We start from the raw sequence: 11,452 nt of genomic DNA, 5'->3' as shown, positions 1-11,452 counted from the left end.
GCCTATAGGCTATTATCAGTGGTGTAACGTAACTAAGTAGGCTTTGACTTTGCCTGAAAAACCAGAGCCAGAGCCAAACACATTGAAGACCCCTGCCCTATAGTAAAACAAGTGCACACACACACACACACACACACACACACACACACACACGCACGCACGCACGCACGCACGCACGCACGCGCACACATGTTTAAGAAACAAGGCACCTTCTAACCCTGCTTCCCACATGGCCACATACATATGGATGCACCCCATCAGCATTCGGTGCACCATCCTGCGCACGTGGAAGAGGCGCCATCTGTATTGACCAGTATGATGTAAGGTAACTCGAGTACATTTACTCAAGTAAGGAACAGTGTACACACACACAGCCCGGGTTCCCACAGGGTCAGGTCAGGCACACATATGGAATCCTGTCACCGCTCAGAGACACGTGAAAGAAACCCCATATGACTTGAGTCACACAAAAGCAGGGTCAATATTGACCCTTCAGACACATTCCTCCTAAGTTGTGGCAACATGGTGGAAGAATAGGCTTTTTTAACTTAAAGCGATATCTCCAGGCGTCATCAATATGTCAGTGCATGGACAAGAATGAGTCCGTGGTCAAGTCTTGGCCTATAGTCTGTGGCAAATTCCAGATTTAGTTTTTACACACTATTTTAATGTTCTCGATCGTAAGTCTGAATTACTGAATGCAAGTCTATTGGTTTTCTTCAGAATATGTATAACACTGATTTACTATGACATTAAGACACATTAGGAGTCCACCTATAATTCTCACCTTCTGTCCCCTTATATTCCTTCCCGCAACCTTAGATCATCTGACCAGCTCTTACTCAATGTCAAAACGGCAAATCTTGTCACAGAAGGGGACAGAGCATTTGCTGTAAGGGCTTCCTCTGGACAGGCTACCTCACTGGCCACTTTTAAAACTCATTTTTACAGAATGGCTTTTAGCTAGAGTGGTCAATAGACGCTTTGTTCATCTGAGGACTCTATTTTATAGATTTTATTTATTATTATCTTTTGCTGTTTTTAACTGAATTGTCTGTACTTCCCCCACAATGTTGTTGGGGTTTGTGATGTGTGATGTGAAGCACTTTGTAAACTTGATTTTGAAAAATAAAGTTTATTAGAACTGGTGGTTCTCAGACGTTTTATTTCCAAGGACCCCCATAGCTCTGAGAGTGTACAATTACAGGTCCATTTGGTTCCATTTGTACACTCTTCAGAGTTACAGACCTGTAATGGTCATTTAAGGCTAGCTCTTTATGTATTTGTGTAGGCCTACACATTTTTCCATGGCATAAAAATAATTTTGACAAAATATCCACCACGAGCCAGCATGGTTCACATTGGGGTCGTTTTAACGTCTAGTCTACTCAGGCTCTGGTGAGCACCCCAGTCAGTTTTGTTTTTTTAAGTGGCTTGATTCAGTATTTAGATATTTGATATTCATTTGATCAGACATCCCCTTTCCTATGCAAACCACACATGTAACTTCAAACTCCATTTTAACCGTGATGGATTCATCGAAAACACACATCCTTGGTTCTGCTGGAGACTGATATTAACCCTAATCTTATTCCTAAACGTAACCTCAGTAAAACTATGCCTAAACCTAACCTTAGGCTACTCCTAAACGTAACCTCAGTAAAACTATGCCTAAACCTAACCTTATTCCAATCCAATCCAATCCAACTTTATTTATAGAGCACATTTAAAAACAACAAAGTTGACCAAAGTGCTTTACAAGAATCACAGCAAATCAGAAATAAAAACAATAAAAACAAAGATAAACATAAAAACACAGGTAGGCATAAAATAGGAACTCAAAAACAAACACAGATTTATTCCTAAATATAACCTCAGTAAAACTATGCCTAAACCTAACCTTATTCCTAAATATAACCTCAGTAAAACTATGCCTAAACCTAACCTTATTCCTAAATATAACCTCAGTAAAACTATGCCTAAACCTAACCTTATTCCTAAACGTAATCTCAGTAAAACTGGGTCTGCATCAATATGCAGACGGGCCGGTATTCCGATACTAAAACTAACCCTGACTCTAACCATAACCATAAACCTAACCTCAGTAGCTGTGACGAGTAACTAACCTGCCAACACTAGTCGGAACAGCAGCCCATCTGCATATTGAGCGGACCCCAGTAAAACTATGCCTAAACTAACCTTATTCCTAAATATAACCTCAGTAAAACTATGCTTGACCGTAATCCTATTCCTCAACGTAACCTCAGTAAAACTATGACTAAACCTAACCTTATTCCGGCTACCGATAAATCTCCTCTTATTAGTCTGTGAAGGGGCGGCGGCCATGATGGATGTTACCCTGGCGATAGCGTTCATCACGTGCGGGGAGGGGGGGGCGGGACCACCCCCTCACACTCACTTACCAAGATGAAGAGAGGGAAGGTGGTGGGAGCGGGGAGTGGGTGGATGTCGTGGGTGTTAAACGACGAAACCACGCCCAGGCCGATTTGTTACGATCACATCCTCATGCTTTCTCTATTGAGTTCTGCCTGTCTCTCTCTCTCTTTTTCTCTCTCTCTCTCTCTTTCTCTCTCTGTATGATCTCTCTCTCTTTCTCTCTCTGTATGATCTCTCTCTCTTTCTCTGTCTGTCTGTCTGTCTGTCTGTCTGTCTGTCTGTCTGTCTGTCTGTCTGGCTGGCTGGCTGGCTGGCTGGCTGGCTGGCTGTCTGTCAGTGAGTGTGTACATTGTTAATGTTAATGTACACATTGTTATCAGTCACCATGCTCAAATATTCCGCCATGGTGTATTGTCTATTTAGGGCCAGATAGCTTACTTTGGGTTTTTGTTGTTTCGATCCAACGGTTTTCGTATTTTTGTTTATGTTATTTAATAATTTGGTTGGTCGGATTTGTTGGGGAATGATGTCACTGTATTTCTGTCTATCTCTGTCTCTCTCTCTCTCTCTCTGTCTATCTCTGCCTCTGTGTCTCTCCCTGCCTCTGCCTGTCTCTATGTCTCTGTGACTGTCTATCTTTGTTTCTGTCTGCCTCTCTCTCTCTCTCTCTCTCTCTCTCTCTCTCTCTCTCTCTCGCTCTCTCTCTCAGTTCATCACACACACATCTCCATTATGGGGCCCTCTTCAGAACGAGCTAAGCGTCTGACACAATGTATCCATTCTGCTCCATTTGTGGCTCAATGTGCATCTGAAATAGAGTTGCTGTGGATGACGAATCAACACCTAACAGCAGGGGGCGCTGTTTCAACATTAATGGACTAAAAACAACAGGCTTCATTTCCTTTCACTCTGAAGTAGCTTGACAGGAGTGCATATAATAGTCACTGTCGGCAGAAAACCTTGTATCTCCATGTTTCTGCTTTTTACGTGGGTCTTGTTTCTACATAAATGAATGCCCTATTTGTTACAAGAAGGTTAGGTTTTCCCTCCGCGCCATCAGCGCCCACACCCTAGGTGGGGTCGGCGATGGGGCCTTTCTGTGTGGAGTTTGCATGTTCTCCCCATGTCTCCTAGGGTTGATACCCTCACAAAAACATACATAATCCTGGTCTCAATAATGCCTCCCCCTGGCCAGCCGGGGCGCTTGATGGAGGGGAAAGGAACTGGTTGGAATAACATGTTCCTTCCACGCGCTACGTCCATCCCGGGGAAATCCCCCCTGTCAGGTGAAAAGAAACAACTTGGACCACTCATGCATTGAAGGAAGCATGAGGTCAGTCCGTTGTCTCCCCAGGCACGGCAGAGGGAGAGCAGAGCCCAGGATTACATAGGCAATTGGCACAGGGTGAAAGTGGGTTGCAAAATCGTGGGATAAAAAAAAAAAAAAAAAAGAAGGTTAGGTTTTGAGCAAGTTAGCATCCTTTTGTAGACTATGTGTGCTTAACTGTAACGCCTTTGGACATACCAGGTTTCCACCTTGACACTATGTTACAATATCTGTCGGGTGGAAACCTCATATGTCCAGAAACTGTTACTTTTCAGGATTCAAATAAACAAAATAGCAAACATATAGCACATCCACAATCTCGAAATGCGTCGCTTGTAGATCTGCTACTTTTGATGCTTCTGTGGGAAAATCCCAGTTGTCCGACGTCCCAGTTGGGCGAACAGACTGTAATTATTGTCCACGAAATTGCAAGCGGCGCGAAGGCCAGCGGACCTTGGTCCTGCTCTTTGCGCCCGAGCGCCGCAGGCGCGAGTGCCCGCGAAGAGCGGGCCAGGGCCGCGCGAGTTACGAAGCCGTGGTGAATGCAATCGTTATATTTATGCCCAGGCCGTAAGGCCTGGGCAAGCGCATGATAAACGCATGAATGGGATGAAGATCGCTTGCTTTACAGTCTGTTTGCCCAACTGGGACGTCGGACAACTGGGACTAGCCCGCTTCTGTGTGACGCTGTAGTATGATCAAGTAGGGCGTTGATGTACGAAAACAACATGAGATATGGAGATAGGAGGTTCCTGCCCGATCAGCAATGATATTTTAACGTCTCGCCTGGGTGTGAATATATCTCGTTAGCAACACAGAATAGGATGACACGGCTGTCGATGCCACGTCACAGCGCACCCGCTAATGAGAGATACTTCTGAAAGCGTGATAACGGTTCCAACTCAATACCCAAACATAATATTTCAATTTATATTATCTGAAATGCATTTCCATCAAGTGATTATGAAACAATTCTGATAGGCCTACCTTTTGATTGATTTTTAACTTTACTTTTATTTTATTCAGAAGATTGTTAACAGCACATGTAGTAGCCTACGGTCAAAGGTTATGCTAAAAGGATGACACAAAAAGCCCCCCATGAGGGCCCTTGTTTTCCATTAAACTACATTATTGTAAGCTGGCAGTGATGGAAAAAGTACTCCCATGTTTGACTTAAGTAAAAGTATCAATACTGTAATGTAAACACTGTTACAATTTTATTAAAATAGTAAAAGTAGCCTACTTTGTAAAAGTACAAAGTATATACTTATACCAAAAGTAAAAAGACCCATTAGGCAGAATGTCACAGGTTATCAAAAGTATATCCTACCACTTTTTAGGGGCGGTCGGTCGGGTCGGGCGGCGGCGGCGGGGGGGCCCTTTGATTTGGAGAAGCGCCAGGGCCCGTGGATTCTTAAATCGTCACTGGGTGAAGTCATCCTTTAAGTATGTACTTATTTACTTTACAGCACTGGAAACTCAAACTGGCTATCCATCTTCAAAGAAAAGGGACTTAACATCAGAGATTAACTTAACCTCGCCTCACCATGCTTTCTGGGGGAAAGCCTGGTGTTCGTTCATAACAGGCTGTTTGGTTTCCGACTAAAGCGGAAACCTCAAAAAGAAGTGGCGTCGCTTGATTTGGTCTAAAAAGATGCATATACCAAACACAATTTTCAAAAGCAAAACTACCCCGCATCATGGAGTTTATTAGGTAAGACCTAAAAGTATGTCCTTGAGTGGAGGATAATTATTTTGGGTTAAAACTGAATCCGGTTTGATCTTATGGCCAAATTGTTGTCTTTGAGTACTACAACATGACGTGTTGTGGTTTCCGCTCCCGACCGGATACAACCCAGAAAAGTGAAGTGATCCCAAACTAGACAGTTTTGATGTCTCAGTGCTGTGTGAGATAATGTAGTGTGATGGTGTGAACAGCAGATGGCAGCATTGGCCTCTGATTGGGACCTTATAGTGAGACGACACACAACAGGGAAACTGCATATTAAAAGGGGGGATGTTTACATTTTCTCTCTCTATTCAGTTTAATTTTAAATTTTTCATGGAAACCCCCAAAGAGCAGATGAAGAATTAAAATGCCTCATCTGATAATAACTATTGCGGAAAAGGAACTATTTAAATGTTCTCTTGTATTTTCTATTTCTGTCTTCGATGCTGAGGAGGTTCCAACTGCATGAAAGTCCCTGCCTCCAATGTTACAACAGATTCATTGAAAAGCAAGTGCTGTTAACTATAGTGCAGGGGTCTTCAACAGGGGGTCCGGGACCCCTAGGGGGTCCTCAGAGTTACTACAGGGGGTCATCCAAATCTTTGAGTGATAGAAACCTTTTTCTCCTTTTTTATATTAACCACTTGAACCCTATAGCGTCCATATTCTGAGAACTTTTGCGGAAAATAGCCGATCTACAAGCTCACAACGCCTCGGCAAAGAGCTTTGGTGTAGAGGGGAAAAAGAGAAGACTAAGTACAGAGTAAGGTCAAGTTTATTAAGTAATGATGGTTCAAGTGGTTAAATATCTGAAAACACAAATTAACATGAATCCAAAATACAATGGCGATTGTGCTGTCAAACAATGAAACTACCCCACTCCCTGCTTCATCTCTCTCTCAACTAAGGGGTCCTTGGCCTGAAAACGTTGAAGACCTGCTATAGTGTGTGTGTATGTATGTATGTATGTATGTATGTATGTATGTATGTTGTGTACAGTATGTAGGTAGGTAGGGATGGGGATGGGGGGAGGGAAGAGGGTTATTGTTGATGGAACACTATTTCATGACACATTTGTTACAGTTATTTCTCTCTAAAAAACAAACAAAAAAACAATAAAATGTGTTTACAAAAAAAGCAAGACAGTAAAACAAGAATAATTAAAACCTAATGAGGAAAGAAGAAAAGACAATATCAAAGAGACATCATTACCATGGCACAAAATGAGAGTTTGAGTGTGTGTGTGTGTGTGTGTGTGTGTGTGTGTGTGTGTGTGTGTGTGTGTGTGTGTGTGTGTGTGTGTGTGTGTGTGTGTGTGTGTGTGTGTGTGTGTGTGTGTGTGTGCGTGAGTGTGTGCGCATGTGTGTGATGGGGAGGTTTGTCACGTGCAAAATCTTAGATAGAAGCCTGAGAGATTCTTTCCCGGGCAACATACTTCATCTTTGGGGATCCCAAGGCCTTCCCAGGCCAATGTGAAGATATAATCCCCCCATCTGGTCCCTGGTCTGCCAGGGGGTCTCCTCCCAGTGGGACGAGCCCCATAGGGAGACACTCAGGAAGCATCCGCATGCTAGATGCCCCAACCGCCTTAAAGGACAACTTTAATTTTTTACAACAAGGGGTCATATTTTAGATTGTAATGAGAGAAAAGAAAAGGTGAGTGTTAAAATGTTATCATTTACTTTGTTCTATTGGTTTATCACGTTTAGCATGCTAAAATGTCCCCACGCATGGGATGCGTACAAGTGGATAAATATGTATTTTTAGACACAATAAGCCAGCAATTTCTTTATTGCTATTTAAATTTTACAGTAACACTACTAGCCCCCATAAGTCACATCTAACCATGAAAGGTTGCGTTGCATCTTGGGAATGGGCTTATTCTGTGTAAAAAGACATATTTAGCCACTTGTACACATGCCCCCAGCCACTGAAATCAAAATAATTAAAATCTCTAAAACGATAGAAAGAAGCAAATACAAACATTTTAACACCCGTCTTTTATATTCTTTAATTACAATCTAAAATATGAACCCTTGTTGTAAAAAAACAAAGTTGTCCTTTAAACTGGCTCCTCTCCAAGTGAAGGAGCAGTGGCCATATTCTTCCTTCATATTCATTTCTGTGAGCTAATAGACCTGCCAAAGAGATTTGGGGTAGTTGGAGAGGGGGGGGGGGGGGGGGGGGGTTGGAAAAGAGCAGACCAAGAACAGAGACAACTCATGTCCAGTTTACAAAGGTAGCGCCGAGGGTTTAAGTGGATAAAACCACTGAGCACAAAACGTACTGTACTTGGTGTCCAGCTCCAGTATGGTATAAAGTGGGTGATTATAAATTCCATTAGAGGAACACTCTCCACTGTAATGGGACTGATTACTCCCAGTGGCTCAGCAATGCCCCCCCCCCCACCCCACCCCACCCCCAACCCTTTCCCATGGTGCTCTGCTGCTTCATATGTGAGTTCACCGCGCTCAGGGTAAGCCTCAGATGGTCTGCCAGGGAGGAAATTGCATTTTGACCATCATGATATTACATGTGAACGCTTGGTTTGCTTCTAAAGGACACGCCTCTCTCTCTCTCTCTCTCTCTCTCTCTCTCTCTCTCTCTCTCTCTCTCTCTCTCTCTCTCTCTCTCTCTCTCTCTCTCTCTCTCTCTCTCTCTCTCTCTCTCTCTCTCTCTCTCTCTCCTACCCCCACCCATCAAATGACCTCATGCTGTCGTGTTTGACCGCCGTTGAGTCTTATAGTGCATCCATAATGGACAGATATACAAATAATCACGTTGCCTGAATCATAGAAATATAGACCTATTAGATATCGTCCCTGTCAGGTGGAAACCTTGTTTGAGCTATTTTTGCATTTACGAAGAACAAAACAACAAAAGAGATGCGGTTTCTGCCCGACAGTGATGATATATGAATTATTGCGACCGACGGTGGGTCGCAGTTTAGTATGTGAAACGGCACATGCTGACTCTGTCGGGTTTGTACTTCTTTTTTTAAAGTAAAGCCTGCTTCATCATTCAAGACATCTACAAGCACACAACACCTCACAACGCGAGTAGATCGGCTATTTTCACTATTTCAAATCAATTTCAAATCGATAAATACAAAAGGAACGGTTTTGGACATAGGCCTACAGTATAAGGTTTTTACCCGACTATACGACAATATACAGTATGCTGAACGGTCATAGGATCCATGTGATATGATACTGTGGGCCCTATTATGATCCAGGTCTTATGCCTTATGCCTTAACTTCTTTGCCTTTTTTTACTATTTTGTTTTTGTTTTTTAAATATTTCAAATAGCTGATCTGCAAGTTCACAACGTGCAGATGTAGATCAGCATTTGAAGTATTTAAAAATGTTTTTCAAAATAGTGAAAAAAAAGGTAAAGAAGTTAAGGCATAAGGCATAAGACCTGGATCATAATAGGGCCCAGTATGTCATAAAACAGGGCTGAAGTGGATCCAATGATCTCAATGTGTTCACTTTGTCTCACAGTGTCCACCAAACCTGCATGCTTTTCATTTAGACAAGGCTCTGCTATGCTGCCCCATTCGATCTGAAACGCCTATTTACATCCCACTGAGCACGCCGTCTAAAAGTGGTCTAATAGACGTATAGATTTGGAAATTTATTAGTGGTCTAAACTTAGACTAGACGACTAATAGACTTCTAATAGTCGTCTAAATGTAGACCGTCTACATTTAGACGACTATTAGAAGTCTATTAGTCGTCTAGTCTAAGTTTAGACCACTAATAAATTTCCAAATCTATACGTCTATTAGACCACTTTTAGACGGCGTGCTCAGTGGGATTAACCGTGCGAGATGGCCGCCACACACGCACGCGCACGCGCGCGCACACACACACACACACACACACACACACACACACACACACACCCCTCGCACTGAACGTCACGGACAGAGGAGAGGTGATTAACGAGGGGTTAAAGTCGATTTGCGCTGCTAATGTGACACTCGCCGGTCTTTATTCTCCCAAATTTGGAGATAACTGACATCACCGATACCGCCTTCTGTACTGCGCATGCGTCACTGACATGGTAACAGCCACATGCTGAGACAGTGCCCAAATTTGGAGATGACTGACATCACTGACATGTCTGGGTTCTCCAACATTACTTCTGAGACTCCTACACTCAATCTTGTGCACACCCCATAACCCAAACTGCACATAATTCGGAGCACATATTATGATCTAACGGGCAAGGACTATTGAACTATTTGCGACCGTCAGGTCGCAGTTACTATCAAAACCTCCACCGGCTGTCAGTCAGTCAGTCTGTCTGTCTGTCCGTTACGTCATGCACGTCACACTTTTTCCCCTATTCTTATCTCTGGCACCGTTGCACCTATCCATTCCAAACTTTTTGCACACACACTCCTTGCCTGGCAAATCACAACCTCTGATTTCTCACATGCCCCTGTTCTAGCGCCACCATGTGACTGCTTTTCGCTGACAACCTTAACCCTTAAGTTCTGTTCAGATTCACTACACCTTCGTTCTGTTCGGGTCATTTTGACCCGGAGGGTATTTGGTTTAAAAAAAACAACACTAATATAAATTTTAACTTAACAAATCATCATGATACATTGACTTTGACTCAATACCAAACAATTCATATGATATATATTGTAAATGTTTGCATTCTTGCTTTGCTATATCACATTAAACACTGAAAGAGCTAGGCGTTTTTAATGATTTAGCTGAAATTCATGTAAAAAAACTACTTTATTTAATACTGGGCAATATTGCTCATGCTTATAGGACAAAATGAAAATCAGACAATATTTTTATGAACAACATGCCCATTAATTGAATACTTGTGGTTCAACAGGACATCATTCTCACATAGAGCTGAACACACATGTGAACACACATGAACGTCACATATGAATATACACTTTTAATTCTTAAATCTTGAGAGCATAAAGTGAAACCAAATAGATTTCGTTTCATTTTCTGGAAACACCCCGCCATTCCGAATATATTATTTATTATTATGTGGGCGATGATGTGATGATGAAATGTAACTGTCAGATCAGCGCATGCATGAGTCACGGCCTTGCGCCCTGCTGGTTGGGACTAATATATTAAGTAGAAGTGTGTTGTGTTTATGGACTAAAATAACAGATGCTGGTTATTTTATTTGTTTTGCCCATTTTTATATTTGCATTTTAACCAAATGTTTTAATCCTTGACTGATTGAGACTATACATATTTCGTTAATTTATTTATATTTATTTATTTATTTATTTAACTGTTTTTGTTTTGTTTGGTGTTCCTAAGTTGAGCCCTTCGGAATGGCTGCCTTCTGGTTAAGTTGTCAGTTAAATTGCTTTATTTATTATTTGTTTAGTTCTGTTCAGTTATGTTGTGTTTAGACCTTTATTTCGTTGTTTGTTTGTTTTGTTTAGTTGTTAACTTCAGCTCTGAGCACTTTTTTTTTTTTTTTATTTGGGGGGGGGGGTAGATATTAACATAATCACCTTCCATTTACAGACCAAAAATACAAATGTCCTTACATGATTTCACATTAGACAGTCAGATTTGCATAAAGCAGAATAGGCTAGTAGTAGGCCTAATTTTGATTACTTTTATGCGCAACAGATCATCAAGCGCAATTATAGCGCATCATTGGCACCTGTGTTGAGTTGCAAGTTGAAGTGGATGCAGCAGCAGTGCATGGCAGCTTGGTGCTAAACGAATTACAATGTCGAGAGAACGGGTCAGCCCAGTGAACCGACCCCCCAGCAGGTATTTTTCCTCTTATCTATCTTTTTTTTTACGTCTCTGTAACTTTGTAAATAACTGTATACGGCTGTGCTACAACTGCACAACTGCATTTCACCCTTGGGATATAAGGTATCTAGGTATCTATCTATCTATCTATCTAGGTGACAACAAGCAGTGAAGATGAGGAGGAGGAGGGCGAGCCCGGCGAGGCCGCCGCCGGGTCTCGCCGGAGTCGG

This window comes from Nannobrachium achirus (genome assembly GCF_963921795.1).
Source record: "Nannobrachium achirus genome assembly, chromosome: 12".
Taxonomy (NCBI): domain Eukaryota; kingdom Metazoa; phylum Chordata; class Actinopteri; order Myctophiformes; family Myctophidae; genus Nannobrachium; species Nannobrachium achirus.
This window is presented reverse-complemented; position numbering follows the sequence as displayed.